We start from the raw sequence: 18426 nt of genomic DNA, 5'->3' as shown, positions 1-18426 counted from the left end.
AATGTGTTCGCCACAAATCGTCGGTATTAATGAACCAAACAACTCTTCAGTTAGATTTCTTTTAACATACTAGAAAGCATCAGACCTTATGACCCCTCAGGGAAATTAAAACTCCTGAAGCTCTAACTGTCTACTCCTCTCTGTCAAAATAGTGTTGTCATTGAGCTATTTCTCTCTCTTTTACAGTCCAGTATTAAACTTCCAAGTTATTAAGATTCTCAGTGGAGTTTGTTCAGTGTTTGTTTTAACTACAGAAAAAAAATCAAAATGACAAATCAATACCTTTAAATTAAAAAATAAAAAATGAAACATGAAAATCCTGACAACTGTGACTTCCATGACAGCTGTAATCAAAGTCTGTGTTCAAATCTAGACTGAGACTATAGAGGCATAGTTAATTTTTTTAATGCACAATGTGCTAGGTCACAAAGACATTTATTTGAGAGATTACACAGGAGATTATGAAAGGCACAAAGGACAATTAGGGATCCAGCACTCTTTGAAAGTCCAGGTGGATATTGCATTTACATTTCATTTGTGCTTTTGAAAAGCTCCTCCAGACAAAACTGTGTGCGGTTCTGAATATTTATCTTCCCTTTGAGATTCCATATTGACAAATTCATAGGATTTTTACAGTTATGGGATGCACGCACCCTCAGATTTCACATTAGCCAGCTTCCTTAAAGCAGGACCATGAAACTGGCAGTCCATTGGCCAAATGCACTAACCCTCATCTTTATGGGAGCAGAACTGCCCATCAGATCATCTGATACATGCAAGACAAACTTGTTTGACAGCAGTTTGAGTTTTTCCCCCCGCATACTTTGAGTTTTTAGTATCTGGGCTGGCAAATGTCTTCCATGGACATTTAAATATTTCTATGTACAGTTAATATTTTCATTCCTATCTACCTGAGAGACTAAAAAGGTCAACAATGAAATAGTGTGGGTATGTCTACACGTGTTCCTACGGTGCCATTGTTACTGTGCCGTCATTTAGTAGTAAATGACGGCACAGTAACAGCCCGTACTGTATCCGGTTATTTTTGGCTGCTACATCACCGTAATTACATGCATCGCTGAGAGAGTGCATCGCTACAGCAATGTAGCTGCAGCGTTATGGTTTTCGTCCACTGATACTATGTCGCTGTAGTGTGTTGCTACAGTGACATAGTGTGAGAACTTAAAGCCAGAAAGAGTGGTATGTTGTTTCTAATTGAATGTTTTTAAACATATTTTTCCTGATAAAACTGTGTCTGCTTATTTCTTGCCGAATAAGAACACCACAGCTGTTGAGTGGAAAAATACCAAGGCTGACCCTGGAATTGAGACTAAAATCTATTAGGAAATTCAAAAGGATATTACATTCTGATTTATAGAAGGTTGTTATATCAATCTGACTCTTCTGGGTAGGTGTGTGATTTTATATAGTTAAAAATCGATAGGACTTTGTGTTGAGCTGTTATCCAGCAAAGCTACTAATAAACATGTTTATATTGGTTTAGGTGCATTTACACTTGGGGGTGAAACTATTTTAACTGTATCAATTTCTAAACCGATTTATAATTACAGCGATAGAGAAACTATGTGCAGTTTCTCTGAGTTCTCAATCCATCTGTCCTTCTGAGACTTCAGTGTAAACTTTGTTTACACTATGACTCAGGGTGGGTATAGACAAAATAGGGGCCCTAAATTGAAGCGGTGGGTTTTAAAAAGTACCACTTCAATTTAGGGCTGATTAACCCCCTGTGTCATGCACACCCGCTGTTAAGTTACCTGCCTCTCTGGCGGCGGGGGGGGGGGGGGGGGGGGGGGGGGGGGGGGGGAGGCAAGCTGCTGGCGGGCAGAGCCATCCCTGAGCTGCAAGGGGTGGGGAAGAGAGGGGTGCTTGCCACAGCAGCAGCAGCAGCAGCAGCAGCAGCAACGCCCCCCTACCCAGGTGGCACCTACCCACAGGCACCCAGCTTGGGCAGTCCCGGGGGCACCGCAGCCACAGAGGGAAGCACCAGGCCTCTGGGCAGCTCAGGCAGGCTCCGGAGTGGGGAGGCAGGGAAGATCAGGCTCATCACTTTTCTTGGGTGGAGCCTGCTTTCCCAGGCTGCTGCCAGGTTGTCTGTAGGGCTTTCTGAAGAGCTGTGGAGTTGCACAGAGCCTGGTGCTTCACTCCGAGGTTGTAGGGGCAGCAAACTAAAACCCCTTGAAGGAGTTTTAGTTTGCTGCGCCCCAAGTCATTGAAGGAGCATTATGCCACCGGATTTCCTACAGCAGCTGGAATTAATGTGTAATATGCCACTAAGGCATGCAAACACTAACACCATTAAAGTGGTACAGAAGCATTTAGTCCACTTCAAAGTGTTGTGCACACATGCCTCTCATTTCACCTACACACAGCCTAATAAAAGACTAGTCCTGAAGAGTTTACAAAGGAGTATTTTAAAATAAGTCCCCTTTTTGACCTGTTTAAGTAATTATGTTTTCGAGGAAGTAAAACCCATCCAGCAGAGGTACGGGTATCTGTTAGAATAAAAGGAGAAGGTTTCTTACTAAACATTCCTGGAAACGTTGACTGTAACAGCTTCAAGTGCATGCTAAGTTTGTTCTTCAATTTGTACGTATAGGTAGAACAGTGTTGACTGTGGATGCACATGCATGTCCTAATCAAGACTGAATCAAGTGACCAAGTTCCCATGACCACAAACCAGCAGTCAGAGCCTTGAAACAGAGCCCTGGGAAATGCTTATGCCCCTGAGGATCAGCATTCTTTCACGCAAGCCTGCAAAGGAGTCTGATTTCCACTAACAGTTGCCACAAATCATTTCCCTGCATCTCAGCACAAGATGAATGCAAGGTGAATTTCCCCCCTACTTATGCAAAGAGAAGAGGTGTTGCCACCACAGCACTGTTACCTCTCCTGGAATCCTTGAAAAATGCCGCTTTGCTGGGACCTCACATACAAGAGGTCTCTACAGAGATGTGAACACAACTGAGTCAGATCCATCAATTACTAAATAAATTAATTGTCTCCACAAACCACCAGAGCCCTCAGGCATTCTTGCTCCCTCCCCTCAATAGAACAATAATATTAATTCGACAAAGTTTTCCAGTTTTACATTTTGACTTTCAAAAATTGTAATCAAATGACAAGGATAAACATTCAATTATTTCTACCTTGACATAATACAAAATCTAATTATCAGGATAAAATTGAATGAATTACTCTTATAGACAAACAATTCTAAACCCTAACTAACAATCTATTTAGCTAACAGCCTAAACAGAATTCATCAAAGCAAAATTTAATTCACACATATATTCCCCACCAAAGAGCTTGACTGAACTAATAAATCCGAAGCTAAAGCTAATTTTAAAATGCAGCTCACATTCTGTTACGGCTGCCTGCCTAGATTTTAGTGGTTAGAGGATAGCAATTCTTCCCTTTTTCCAACATGTTTAACTCACATAAGATGTTACAATGCAATTTGCAAAAGCAGAAAGAACAATAAGCTCATCTTTCTGCAGCTCAACTAACAAAGATTTTCAGGTAAAAAATGAATAAGGGATTCTAGGGTAGGAAAGATTAGAGCAGCTCCATTAAACCATTCTCCACAATACTATTAATAACACTAGTAGGCAGAGGGTGCCTGTGGGATTGATTTTGTACATCTGTCCTATGGAACCAGGGCATCTGCCCTCCTATTTCAGGTATTAGGCCAGTAAGTAACTATAAAATTGAACCTCAATTTTTTTTTCCCCTTCGGACTTCTGACAGATAAGTACCCAAGCTTTTTTTGTGAAGACCTTCAGTAGAAACCTGACCATTTGAAATGCAATCTTGCTGTCTCAGATGTCATCATTCTGCTCTGTAGGAACAGCTTCTAGAGATGCAAGATTCCTGAGTGGATCTGTTTCTGGTGTCTTCACTAGTAAGAGGCCTGATTGCAGAGTTGGAGACGTGCTGCTGCTGAAAAAAGTTATGCTAGAATGGGTGAAGAGGTTACATGCTTGCTCCAAATGGCTGAGGGTAAACTTGACTTCTGGTGACCATATAACCAACCCTCTTCTTAAGATGTATTGTTATAAGGGCTACAAGTTTGGAGAAGTTATTAATAAACCTGCAGTAAAATTCGCAAATCCAAGAAATCTGGGGAAGACTGGATTTCTCAGAGTCCACCTTACAGCAGTCTATCTTCAGTCCTTCAAAGGAGATAATTATACTTTCCTACTTCCACATGTACTTTTCCCCCCAAAAAGTGTATTTAGGAAAGAAGCCGTTTTCTTCACTGAAAAAGGAGCATGACTCTGGACACCATGTACATGACAGGGTCAAAATAGTGTAGCTGTCTCCTGGGATGCCACACTTCCTGAATACTCTGGGCACTTTTACACATGCTCCAGGGGTAGCAGGGCAGCAGTTCCATGAGCCATTTGACAAGCTTTAGTTCAAGTGCTCCTGCTGCCATTTTGAAGCACGGGGACACTGATACAGGAGACTTGGGAGGCTGATGGAGCACAGTAATTACCATGCTCCAGCAAACTTGATTGAGTGTGCTCTGATGCACTGTACTTACAGCATGTCAGAGCAGCCTCCATTATCACATACAGGTACCCTCTATGTTTCCAGGAAGACTTACTCTATGTCACACAGTCAACCATATCTCTGGAAAAATCTTTTTTCTACATTCTACCTTCCAAGACCAAGGTGTGCTTTATTTGCATGTGAGAAAGTGTGGTATATAACCCAGTAACATCTCCGTTGTCTGAGACAATCCACATTTCTCCAGTTTTGCACAATTATTCTGGTGGAGATATTCCAAGACAAAGAGAACAAATGGTTGTGCTGCCTCTGGATTTCTGAGGAAATGAGAACACCATCCACATATGTGAACTTGTAAGCAGGTCTATTACTTCCTTAAAAACATAATTTATGTGATGTATATACCACACACAATGTGGTTTTCCATTTATCACCCTCACAGATATAGGTAAAGTTGTACACCCTCTGGAGGACCAGTTTGGTGAAAGAACTGAGAGTTTCTCAAATAACAAAATTTGGCAGAGTCTTTCAAATAACTCATTAATAAAGTGGCAGGTGCTGATTCTGGATGGTGATCCTATTCAAGGTCTGATAATCTACACAGTGGTGCAATATCAGTAAGGATCAGGGTATTTGCTTAGAGGTAAACTCTCAGGGCCTCAAGTTCCAGTTCTGACAGCGAGTAGAGATGACCAAAAGGAACAACTGCCCCAGGCTGAAGGTTAACCATGCAGTCTGTGCAGTAATTGAATGTCCTCACTCTTATTAAACACACTGGAAAGTGGTTAGAGTACTGATGAACATGTTACAGCAATCCTGGAGGTTCCTAGAATATCAGGGCCCAGTGCCATGGAGTCAGCATCCTCTTCTGCAATTGCACCTAACTTCAGCAGGCAGTTTCGATGTAGTAATTCAAATCAAAACAGTTTCTTCCTGAGGGCCACTGAATCCAAGGGCTATATAAAAGCAAGCCCAGAGATGCCAAGTACAGAAGGAAAATTCACCAAGTAGACTGAGCCAAATTTTAGCAATCCATTCTTGGTCTGGAAGATGACTCCAGTGGGGCAGTCTGAAACATCCTGGGTCCAGAGGATAGTAGGGAACCGCAGGTGCTACAAGTAGCCTTGGATTGAACTCGGATCTGGCTGGCTTTAACAAAGTCCAAATCTGCAGAGTTATCAAACAGTCCAGAATCTACCAAGGCAATGGGTATAACAACTCCTATGGCAGCATGACAAACAGCCAGATCTACAGGATGGCTGCTGATGAGCTGCAGTTGTGTGTATTTAATTCCATCTGTGGGGTGAGGGATGTACTGCCAGAGATAGGATTAGGGCTAGCCTACAATTTCTGGGTGCCCCCTGACACAAAGAAGCTGGGGGCGGGGAGGGGGGGAGGAGGTGAGGAACAGCTGAAGCTAGAGGCAGCAGCAGGGTGGGGTGGAAGGGGTGGCGAGCAGCCAGACATGAAGCCAGCAACAGCAATGCAGAGTGGTGGCAACAGCCCACCTCCCTTGCTATGGCCCTGATTTGGAGTGTTCATAGCTGCAGGGGGCCCCTTGGCTGTGGGGCCCCCTGTGGCCACAGGTTCTGCAGGATAGGAATGACCAGCCCTGGATAGGATATTTGCTGAGCTACATCCCCTCTCCCTGCAGGTTGTGTCTAGAGGAAAACCTTGATTTAGCTTAGATCTGGCCTTCAGCAAGCAGTTCATGGCATAACAGCTGAACGGGCCTAAGTATAAAAGGAACAGAAGTGCAGAATTAGAGGTGGGGGGAAACCTATTTGGACAGAAGGCCCTGGTTCTCAGCCAGGTGATCACCGATTCAGATATTAAAGTGTATGATGTGTTCAAGCCATCAGAATTATCAGCACAACCTAACGTATGGTTTGTGACTACCTAGCTTTGAGAGAAATGTGAGGCTTTAAAATAAGCCATGTAAAATTCTTGTTGATTTAACCTTTTCTTATTATTAGTTCTCTTTTATTCATATGGATAAACATTACCATATTTACCCCAATCCAAGATGACTTCAAATTTAAGACAACTGCCCCAAAATTAGATTCGACACATGAAAAATTTATAAAATGTGTTAGTTTTCCATGTATAGAATCTAACTATAGGGTGGTTGCCTTAAAATGTGTCACTCCCCCACACCCCCCGCCCCGCACTGCTATTTTGGGAAATGGCAGCAGGGAGGCAGCCAGTGAGGCAGGGGCAGGCAGCAAGTCCGACACCAACTCCTTTCCCCCATGCACCTTGCTCTCTTCTGCCTGTCCCCTCCACCACTTGTCCCTACTGCTGCCTGCTCTGCCCCATACTTGCCCCTTCCCCCATAGTGCTTACACCATCCTCACAGTGCCTACATCCCCCAACACCTGTATCTTCCTGTCACTTACCCTGCTTTCCCTCTTCTTCCCCCACATTGCTGCTTACCCCAAGTCATGGCTCCAGGTTCAGCTCTGGATTCAGCCCCTCTCCAGCATGGAGCACAAGCTCCTTCCTGGCAGGAAGCAGTGGCTGTGGCAGTGGCAGTTTCAGTTCTGGCCACCTCACAGACTACAGCCACATAAAGGAGGTCATTGATAATCCGTTGGCAATAGTGGTGAAGTATTCTAGACTTCTCATCTCAGTGTATATCAACAAGGTTGCTAATATGAAATCCCTAAAACTCTTTTGCTTTCTTATGACATTCCCAAACTTTCATCACTGGCCAAACCTACAGAGGCAGTTACACCCTAGGTCTGATCAGGATATCAGGACTGAGGACATCACAACCCGTGATTGTTTTGGAGAGAGTTAGATCACCACCTCATTAAGGCAACTATCAGTGCTCCTCCAGGGCACAAGAAAGACCATGATGATTCATAGAGTCCATCAATTTCCATGGCTTGCTAAAGAACCTACCAGATGGTGAGCTGGGACATAGTGAATCACCATCACTTTACACCTTTGATCTTGACATACTGGTCCTCATTGCCCAGAGGATTTCTGATACCCTGTGCTGGATCTGTGCAGGGAATTCCAACCAGTACAAAGTTCTGCAGCAATTTCTTCAACAACCAAGGCTCCTATGAGCACTTCAAACCTGTCCTCTGTATCCTTTACTGGTTTTCCAGAGGTCAAGTTCAATGTTTTGGTCCAGGTCTGTAAAGTACTACAGTCTGAACCTACAATATCTAAAAGAAAATCTAGAAGATGACAACTGCAGTTTACAACTGCTCTCCCCTGGCACAATGGAACTCTCTATTATAAGAATAAACATTTCTTTGCCTTGTACAAGACAAAAAAAAAAAAAAAAAAACTTTCCTGCAGGCTGGCTCAAAACAGCTGAATTAAATTATACCAGGAAGGAAGAAACATCACAAGCTTTCCCACATTGCTCTGCCCTTGCCTTTTTTGACATTCCACAGAACACCAAAACAAGCCTTTCTGCTATACACTTTTCTCCCCATAGGGAGGGGATGAGAGAACAAATTGTACCACAGATGTTAGTCATACTCTTCAATGTGGTCATGGAGGGCGAGCATATACTACAAGTGCAATACAATAAGCTATACAAAAAAGGGACTAGTAATGGAAAAAAAAGTCACACAATCTTGACATAAATCTATTACAGACTTTGGCAATCAGTTCTGGTAGCCAACCGCTTGTACTGTTGAAAATTTGTACCTTAATTTTCAGCTTAAGCTAAGCTAAAATGATGGTTTCTTATTAAGCAAAACGTGTCACCTTGATTTCTGGACACAGTTGTGCTGCTACACGTCTCCGGGGAACACTCCTGCATGCACACTCTGGCAGAAAGTTGCCTTGAGTGGGGTAAGGGAGGCTGGGACCAGCACCTGGTCTGGCCCCAGCAGCCTTACCTGGGGTTTTCAGGGCCTCCCAGGGCTCCAGCAGCAGTGATCCAGGAGCGCAGACCCTGGCCGGTAGCCTAAGCATAACTCTGGTCAGCCAGTCTCTGATTTCAGGCAGCATATGCCTCCATCATGTGGATTGCCCCACTTTCTTCTCGTGCCAGGATCTCCCAGTGTCAAAAAACCCCATGACACTGCAAATTAGCAGTGCAGTGAAAGCCTGCATGTGTGTCGTGTGTGGTACTGAAAACTGCACCTGCACACTTGTCTGGGTGCACCCGTTAAGGGCAGGCTAGATCCAAAGATGAATGTGTTTGGAATCACAGTGCTATAGCATATACAGGCAGTCCTTGGACTAACGATACAATTGGTTCCTGAAAACTGTCTTAAGCTGAAACTTCATAACTCAAAAAACCAAATTTTCCCATAGGAACAATGTCATAAATCTGGGATTGGTTCCTTAACCATGGCCAGATACCCTATCTTCATCAAACATAGCCCAGAATTTTGTAGTCGATCAATTATAGATGAGTAATATAGCTACATTAAATGTATTTATATTGTAAATAGCAATCATATTGACCTGGAAGGACTTCTTCGAGGTGACTTTGCTGGACGTTTTGAAAGGGTTCTTGACTGGAGTCTTCTCAGGAGTCTTGACTGGAGATTTTTCTGGAGTCTTGACTGCTTTGTTAAAGAAAGCATCCAAGGAAGTTTGAACACATGTTCTCCATGAAGATGGGCGATACAGCAAACTTGTTCTCTGGTATGGTGTCACATAGGATCAAGCATCGAAGAGTCAAAACTGACATCAGAAAGTAGAAACAGTATCAATTTATAAACATTGTAAGTGCCATTTGTTGCAACTTGAACCATCTTAAGTCAAGGAATGCCTGTAATCACAACCAAGCCAGGACTTCAGCACTTGTGTTTTGCTGATTGGCGATGGTCTTAATGTATGCTTGCCCTGCAGAACTGGAACCTATGCTACCAGATTTCTAATACTGTAAGAATAATAATGTCATGGCGCAGGGTCCTGTAGGAGAACCGTGATCTCCCCAAGGCCCCCTCCCCATGCCAAGTTGGCCCAAAGGGTACCCTCAATTCTCTCCCATCACATCTTTGATAGTAAAATATAATAGGGAGGCTGCCTTCATGTCATCTTGGACACAGTCTTGTTGTACTTTCTGACCTTGTGGGTCCTGTTCTGCAATGGGTGTTTCAGGGCACCCTAGCCTTATGGGCTATGTGTGACTCCAGCCACCTCTTTACCACACCCCAAGCCCCGCAGATGGAACTGACATTGTTCAGTCTGGGTCTCATTACAGTTTTGCCCCCTCATCCTCCTCAGGCTCTCTGCAGCCCTGTCTCACACTGCACCTTCTTGGCACTGGGGCCCATACACCCCCCCCCTCAAATGCTGCACCCCCTCTGGCATCAGGCTCCATGCACCCCTCAATGCTGCACCCTCTCCGACGCTGCTGTGGGTCCCCTATGAGGCCTCCTCCATCCCCTAATAGCCTCACCCAAACCACTGGTCTTAAACAGTAAACAAAACACAAGCCCCTGAGCTATACTATAAATTCCAGCCACCTAGCTATAACATCATTCAGATCATACCTCAACAGTCAGAAGCTGCTCCTGCAGTCAGGCCTCTCCCCGCCCCCCCCCCCCCCCCTTGCTTGCTCTAGAAGAGCTCCTTCCCTCTTGGCTGCTGGCAGGAAACTACCTTCCTGGCCTCAGCCTTGGGGTTTATATGTGAGCCAGGCCCTGCCCCTTCTGTTCAGCTGACCGCCAGCAGGTGTGGGCCACTAGCTTTCTCTGGTTGCCCTGGCAACCAGCAGCTGGGGCTCCCCACTCATTGCTAGGGCTCTTTCCCTAGCAGTTTTCCACTCTTTATGGGAGCAGGGCGCCTGAGTGCTCTGCGACAAATAATAATAATAATGATGTCTTTCACTGTCTCATATTTCTTTGCAATACCACTTGCCTCCAAGTCAGTTTGGAAGTGCTGCCACTGTCTTTTTCAGTTCTCAACCCAGTTACTATCCAGACAAGAATTAAGCGTTTTAATTTATTCACCGTTGTCACAGTTTGTACTTTATATCTGACACCACATAGCATAGTAAGAAACTATATTTTATTTTTTGGCAACTGTTGTATGACAGGAGTCCATTGCACAAAGAATTTTGTCACCTACTATCTACTGACTTCATTGACTACTGTTAAAATCATTATATTTTTAAACTGTTTTAATGTATATTATATGCAAGACAACATGAAGGTTAATTTTACATCTTGCTAACAAAGAGGGGCCAGGACAATGCAATGCTGACTTGGTTTTCTGAATGATTAAATGTGTTCTAATTGTGCTTCCAGGTGGTAGGAAACACGGGTTTGATTTGGGATTTTTTTAGGGCAGGGGAAGCGCCGGGGGGGGGAGAGGGGTTAGGGGTTGTTTTCTTTTTTAAATATGCACATTTTGCATCCAGGTTTTAAAACATGAGTTCATAATGTTCTATATTTTCCTGGAATATCCTTTGTTCCTGTGAACACAGGGCAAGAGACAGAATGCCAGAAGGGAGTCACTGCAGCACTCGCTCCTGCTGTCTTTATGCTGGTCCAAGCAAAAGGGTTTGGTTGATTCAGGAAACAGTTTTCTAAACCCTTTGCATGCATTTTCCTGCTGGAAATTCTTTGCCAGTTCTTACTTTCCTGAACATTTTGCAAATGAATCACCAAGGGGATTTTGCTTTTCCAGGTCCAGCTTTGTACACCTTTTTAAGTAGCCCAATCAGAAACAGTTATTATACAATGCTATATTCAAGAGAATTTTAATAGGAAGAAGAGTTCAAATGAGACCTCACAGTTCTATATGAAACACAGTCAGGACCAAATGTGTCCAGTGCATTAGCTTTGTCTTTAGTGATAGTCCACATTAGAAAAACCTCACACAAAATTAAATGATTGTTACACAAGTGCCAACGCACAACATGGGAACACAAACTATTACATTTTGTTTACCCCAATTTTCGCTTAATTCAGGAAATCCCTGGATTTAAATGGATCTAAGTGCATTTCTATTGCAATAGTATAAATAGCTTTATTTTGTTCTGGTATATCTAAACAAGTGGGTAGGTTAGATCTATACAATATACATACAATACTAATACAATATTAATACATCCTCTTTTAGAGCAACTCAGCATGGTGACCTGAATTAAACTAATTAGAGCAAATTTATCCCTCATTATAAATAACTTTGTAAAAGATCAGTCAATACAAAGATCTGGCTCAAAAATTGTGATAAAGGATTTTTGGGGGTAATATCTTTTATTGGACTGACTGCATAGCTGGGAGAGACATGAATAAGCTTTCAAGTTAAAAAAACATGCAATTTATACAAGCACACTACACTAAAAAGAATTAAATGCATTTTACACAATGTAAAGTCTGTACCATTTACGAGGGATAGATTTAATAGTGCTATTTGCTTAAGTCAGATGCTTCAAATATTACGTGCTAGGTAATGGGGTTGAGTGGCAATAGAATAGTGGTTCATTATGACCAAATTAAGGCTGGAGATAAGAGCACAGCTCAAGTACTGCCAAACAGTGTTGATTCAGGCAGTAGTGCACAATCTGTCTCCAGCATCTCTTTTTGGAGCTAATAATAGGATTCCAACAGACAATCAAAAAGGAGCCCTAGAGATACAAGGTCCACCCTGAACCTCACTCACAGCAAGTGTAGAAGTGTTTTAAGCCTGTGCTTGGGTATTTGATGTATTTTGTATTGCCTGCTAGTATTTCACAGCATACTGGTTTTAATACCAGTGGAGCCATCCTGTTTTATCCTATACATCCCTGCTGGCTTAAAAACAAGGCAGCGGCAGCAGCCAAAAACAACATCTCTGTACTTTTCAGTTTCTGACTGGCAGGTAAAGCAATGAAAGGTTGCTTTGCATTTGCAAAAATAAGCAATTTTGTTGCCTTGTTACAAACCAGAAGACTTCAGGATGCTGTCTGTACTTTGCACAGCTTCCGAGAATGTATTAAAGCAAGGGTTTTTCTTTCACTTGTAGAAAGAGGGCTGAGATAACAAATCAGGATGAAAATAATGCGGAAAGGGTCTCCTTGTCTGAGAATATTGTGGCATGCATTCACGCAAGAGGCCTTCAGAGGATGGACAATACTTTGAGTACAGGACAACTAATTATAATATTTTGTCCATGGAAGACAGGCGTTCACATTTAAAGATCTTCCCTAGATTTTACATTGTGAGCCAAATCACAGATGCAAAAATAGAAATAGTAAGGGAAAATGACCCTTTTCAGTTACCAAGTACCTATTATGTTAAACTCATTCTACAGCACAGTTATAGTAGAGTTGGTTGGTTTTATTTCTGGGGAATCATAAAACACCACAAGGAGGGTCTCTTTACAGGAAATAAACCTTGTTCATATTTTCTCAATGAGAATTTTTTTTATGATCTTAATTTTAATGATAGATTAGTACTGCTTCCATGACATGGAACATCCCAAAATGTTGTTTCATTTCATGAAAACCTTAAGCTCCAACATTTCCTATGAAACAAATTCTAATGTTTTTGTTGCAGAGCCATCAAAGAACTTGTTTGGATTAATTCAAATGGTTTCACTTTGATAAAGTAAAATCTTTTTGTTTTGATGTTATAATGTCAAACTATTAAATCCTTATATCATTAGCAAATATAATACCCTTTGTTGAAACAGTAGAACAATAAAGTTCAAAACAAAAGTAATGAATGATAGAACAAAATAGTTTTACCTTAGTAAAATAAAATATTATTGGAACAAAACAAGAAAGGCAAAACAGCTAATTTGGACTTTCACCTATCAATATTTCTTTTAAAACGGGCAAGTGCTCATTAAAAAACTGGGCATCTATACAGTTGGTCTGGGCTGGGGGAGGCACTTTAATTAAAGTGGTTCTGAGAGCTGCTCTAATTAAAGCACCCGCAGTGCCACATGTATTCAGAGTTTCACACTTCAAAATGGTGGTGGGGGTGCTTTAACTGAAGCTAGTTTAACTGAAGCGCCCTGCCACCATTTTGAAATGTGGGAATACTGAATACACATGACACGGAGGCTGCTGGAGCACACTAATTAGCACAGTCCAGTAGACTCACAACAGACATAATTAATAGAGCTCTGTCACACATATAGGTGCCCTTTATTCACACAGAAAATTCCATCAGTTTTCAACGAAGAACTGTCCCATTTGACCAAGTGCAGCAAATTGATGAACTGATGCAACTGCACTGGGGTAAGTACCAATTATTCAGTGAGATTTCATGTGCACTTCTGATGCCTCTTCATACATAATAATCAAGTCAATGTTTGTACCAGGGGCATGTCCCTATGAGTGTGAATGTGTGGTTTATGGTAGTGGAAACCACATGTGCTGCACATGCAGGTGTTTGCCACACTGATACTTTGCAGCATGGCAGTTTTTGACACTGGGATCTCCCGATATCAAAAAAAGCCATGCCAGAAAAAAGTGGGGCAGCACAAATGGCAGCAGCATGCACCGCCTGAAACTGAAGCCTAACTGGCCATTAGGGCTGTGTGAAGCTTTGGTCCCTGATTCAAACTGGCAGAGATTCGGCCCGATTTAGTGACCAAATCTCCAAATTGGAATCTTATTAGAGGATGCTTTAATCTCTCCAAATCGAATCGGAACCCTTTGAATCGATTGGGAGAGATCTGAAAAGATTCAATGATTCAGACATGGACACAACTTTAAATATTTTTTCTACATACCTCAGAGTACCAGGTGGCTCGTGAATGCTGCAATGGTGGGGCAGATGGAGCGTCCCACAGGAGCACAGGGGGCTCCCCAGCCCCCTTGGCAGCAGACCTGGAAGTGGACCAGAAGCACTTCTGGTCCACTTCCAGGTCCACCGGGGAGTATGAGGGCCCCCCACCTCCCTTCCTGGTTCAGTGACTGCTGCCTCCTGGGTCTGGGGGGGTCATCTGGAGTCCCTCTGCAGCCAGCTGCCGAGCCAGAGGGGGAGGGGTGTGTGTGTCTGGGGGGGCGGGGGGCAGTGGACCCAGAATTGGACAAGAAGTACTTCAGGTCCACTTCTGAGTTCAGTGCCAAGCACACAGAGGGCCCCCACACTCTCCTGTGGGATGATCCATCCACCCCACCATTGCAGCATTCATGACCTGCGCCTGCTACCTCGAGGTATGTAGGAAAAACATTTAAAGCTGTGTCTATGGCCTAATCACTGATTCACTGAATCAGCATTGAATCTTCAGATTTGGATTCAACCGAACTGAATCGGGGTCAATGATCCATCAACAAATCAAATCACTGTCTCTGATTTGGGCTGAATCCTAATCAAATACGGCCCATTTTGCACACCCCTACTGACCAGAGCCACACTCCACATGCCCAGATTGCCATCACTGCAGCCCCAGGAAGCCCCAAATCCCAGATAAGGTTGCTGGAGCCAGCCCACGTGCTGGCCCCTACCCCACCTGGGGCAACTTGCTGCATGCCAGAGCACACTTGCAGAGGCATTCCTCAGGGACAAGTAGCAGCAGCACAAATATGTGCCACTGCTGTTTTTCCCCAAGGAAATGCACATTCCCACTTATGGGGACATGCCCCAGAGGGGTGTTTCTCAGGCCATAGCAAAATTCTTCAAAGAATTAGCTTGTAGGAAAGAGATTTCTTGAAGCCTAAGGAAGATCTTAAAAGGGGGCAATCTCCCATTACTCCCGAAGAAATGCAATCATTTCCTCAGAATAATCCTAAAATGGAAGCCCTGCTGAATGAACATACCGTATTTTTCGGACCATAAGACGCACCTGACCATAAGATGCACCCAGTTTTTATGGCAGGAGAGACTATGTGTGCCGGTGGCCGGCCATTTTTATTGCCGGCTCCCGGCCACCGGCACGGGCGCCGGCTTCCGGTGTAAACAAGCGGCGGATGTCCTGCTCGGGCTCCGCCGCCTCCGCGGGCAAGCTCCGCCCCGTCTCCCCGGGACACACACCTTCGGACCATAAGACGCACCCTCGTTTTCCCCCCAACTTTTGGGGGGAAAAAAGTACATCTTATGGTCCGAAAAATATGGTAGTTCACTTTTACTCAGTGATCTAACTCACTGCTTAAAGTCTTGCATCAAGCATCATCTCATGGGGTAAAGGAGCAGAAGAAGTACAAATAAGCACTTATCAAATGGCAGGAATAAAACAAACCCAATAATAAAATTGTGGAATCTCCATCCTTGGTAGTTTTCAAAAGCAGGTTACACAGATACTTGACTCAGATGGTTTAGTCAGGGATAATCCTGCCTTGAGCAGGCTAGGCTAGATCTCCCTTGAGCAGGGGGATAGACTACATGACTTTGTGAGGTCCCTTCCAGCCTACTTTTCTATGATACTATGCTAAAGAAATCAATTTGGCAATGACAAAAGAAATAACTATAATTATTACATTACTAAGACTCTTCTTTTTTTCCCATAGAATTACATTAAATTAAGGGAGTTTGCAGACAAATAGGAAAAGTTGTTTGAAGAGGAAAATATTCTCTGGGCTGGGATGTTTTTTGAGGCTCAGAAAATGGACAACTCTGTTACAAAATGAGCCATTCCAAGTTAATTTTCTGCTTTTAAAAAGCTTAGCATGTATTTGTGAAGGAAGGAAAGTGCAATTCTTAAAGTGCATACAAGCAAGTAAAATGCAGTTAGGTTTAATGTGAAAGTGCTTTATGTCTAAATAATACAACAATTTTATTCTTTGCACTGCATGTTCTTATATTGTACTCATCACCATAGTATCTGAATGCCACAGAATCTAGCAGCACTTTAAGCAATCCGACTAACATTTATTAGATCATTTGTTCCTTCTCTTTCATGGCTATTAGTGCTCCCTTTTATTTGTTGACATTTTGAGAAATAAAAAGCATAACTTCACTTGTTACAGACTTCCAAATAAACAGAATATTTCTCTTCCCTCTGATACCAACCCTTACACTGATCTAAATTATCTTATATTAGTATTTTTTTAAATTAATATCCAATATATTGTTCAAGACTACTGTAACCAGCAAACAAAATTAAGCTATCATTCCAAGTGGCTAAATAAAAGAACATTTTGTCTAGATCTTGTTGGAGAAAATCCTGTATGACTTTAATTATCTGATCTTGGAAAATGTAATTTGTACATCTGTTCTTTAGGGACTGACATAAACCCAAGACTCTGAGAAGACCCAACCTTTGTTTCTTTCTGGCCTGATTCTATCTCATTTTTATAAGGTCATAAATCCAAGCTGCAGCGAAAGAGAAAATATTTAGGCTTTTGAAGACAGAATGAATAAAAGACTCTATCATTAGAAAGAAATTCTGTTCTTTTCCCCACAGAGTGTGGCTCTATACTGTACCAAGCAAATGTGTGTATAAAGAGATTATTCCTAAATCTTTTATGATTTTCACTTCAGTAAACCTTTCTGTGCATAAAAACTCCTTTTAATGACAGAAAAAGGGAATAACTCTATAATTAGAGTCAGATGCTTATAGGCTACTATTTGGGGAAAAAACTGGGCAGATGTACTTGGGGTAGAAGTGGGGTAGAAGCCTTAATGTGCCTTATAGATTTCTGTCATCGAGAAGAGGACCAGAGGATCTATGGGGCAGTAGGTGCTCTGGCATTATCCCCAATCTTCACCCAGGCTCCTTTTATTCCATGGCAAGCTTCTTGTTTTACTGCACAAGGACACCTGGAGAACATGAGGCAGTCACTATAGATTCACAGCTTTGCTCCCTCAGATCCTATTTCCTAGCATGGTGAAACTGCACAAGTTCTACTGTTAGAGGCACCTCTGCAGGCCCATACAGAATACATCTGTGCAAGCATTTGATGGCCTAAAAAAATGAAGGGGTCATTTAAAATTGTTGATATTCTTATAACCCGGGCAAGACTAACTTGGATCAATGCAGCTTACAAAGGAGCCTTCTCACAAATATCTTTAGCACCAGCCTTCAAAGAAACCCCCCTCAAGCCAAAACCAAAAAAACTCTTCAAGTGCCTGCCTGCCTCAGCTGCAGTGTCCCATGCTCTGTTGGAACAATAAAAATGAAAAATTTGCCCTAACTAGATTCAAGGAAGGCACTGAAGTCAGCTCAGCTGGATTCCCTAGAAAGTACAGGATGTTCCACCGCATGCGAGAAAAGCCTTTCTATACAGCGGAGATGTTTAATAATACAAAAGCTGCAGTAGCTTCATCCAAATATTTGTTCTATCTCCATGTAGTCAATCTGGCACTGTTCAACAGTCTGATCCTGCTAAGGTGTCTGTTTTTGGCTTGAAATCCTTTCATTTGATTTCTGTTGTGTCTGTAATACATTCACCCTTCTATTATGATGGTATCAGTATTTAATCATGTTACTTCCATCTCATACAGCACTCATAAGTAGAACTGGAAAGACATATTCTTTTTAAATCCTCCAGTCTATCATTCTCTTAAACTATGGTGTGTTGATTGTTCTTTTGCTCATCCCTGATAATATAGCAAAATACCAAAGTCTCCCAACTATTTCATAAGAAAAACACCTTCTGTCAAAATGTTTTAATAACTTTATTTAAATTGAGAGGATAGTATGATAGTACATAACACCACACAATATATTCTTTATACTGGACATTTACATTACTGAAAGTTCTCCTGTGGTCAGCTCTCAGTTCGTGAGGCAGAACTGATACAGACAAGAAGATTCTTTAGAAATCAAGGTACAGAATACAGACAAGAAAATCTTAACAACGACGCCAGCTATGCTGCAGATTCTCAAGTCTGCAGTGGGCTTTCTCCACTTAGTTCTATCCCTCTGAACTCAGTCCCAGTCAAACCTATTCTCTCTATATAAAGGGCTTAGTGTGTCTGTCTGTGTATCTGTCTGTCCATAACGCTTTTGGCCAACTGCATACACCACCGAGAGGGCGGATGGTGACTGGCTGCGCGAGCCCATGCTGCACACGTTCAAGTTTTGAGC

The sequence above is a fragment of the Crocodylus siamensis genome, chromosome 5 (assembly GCF_052110815.1).
Source record: "Crocodylus siamensis isolate JL-2025a chromosome 5, ASM5211081v1, whole genome shotgun sequence".
Lineage (NCBI taxonomy): Eukaryota > Metazoa > Chordata > Crocodylia > Crocodylidae > Crocodylus > Crocodylus siamensis.
The sequence above is the reverse complement of the archived record's forward strand: the minus strand, read 5'-3'. Positions refer to the sequence as shown.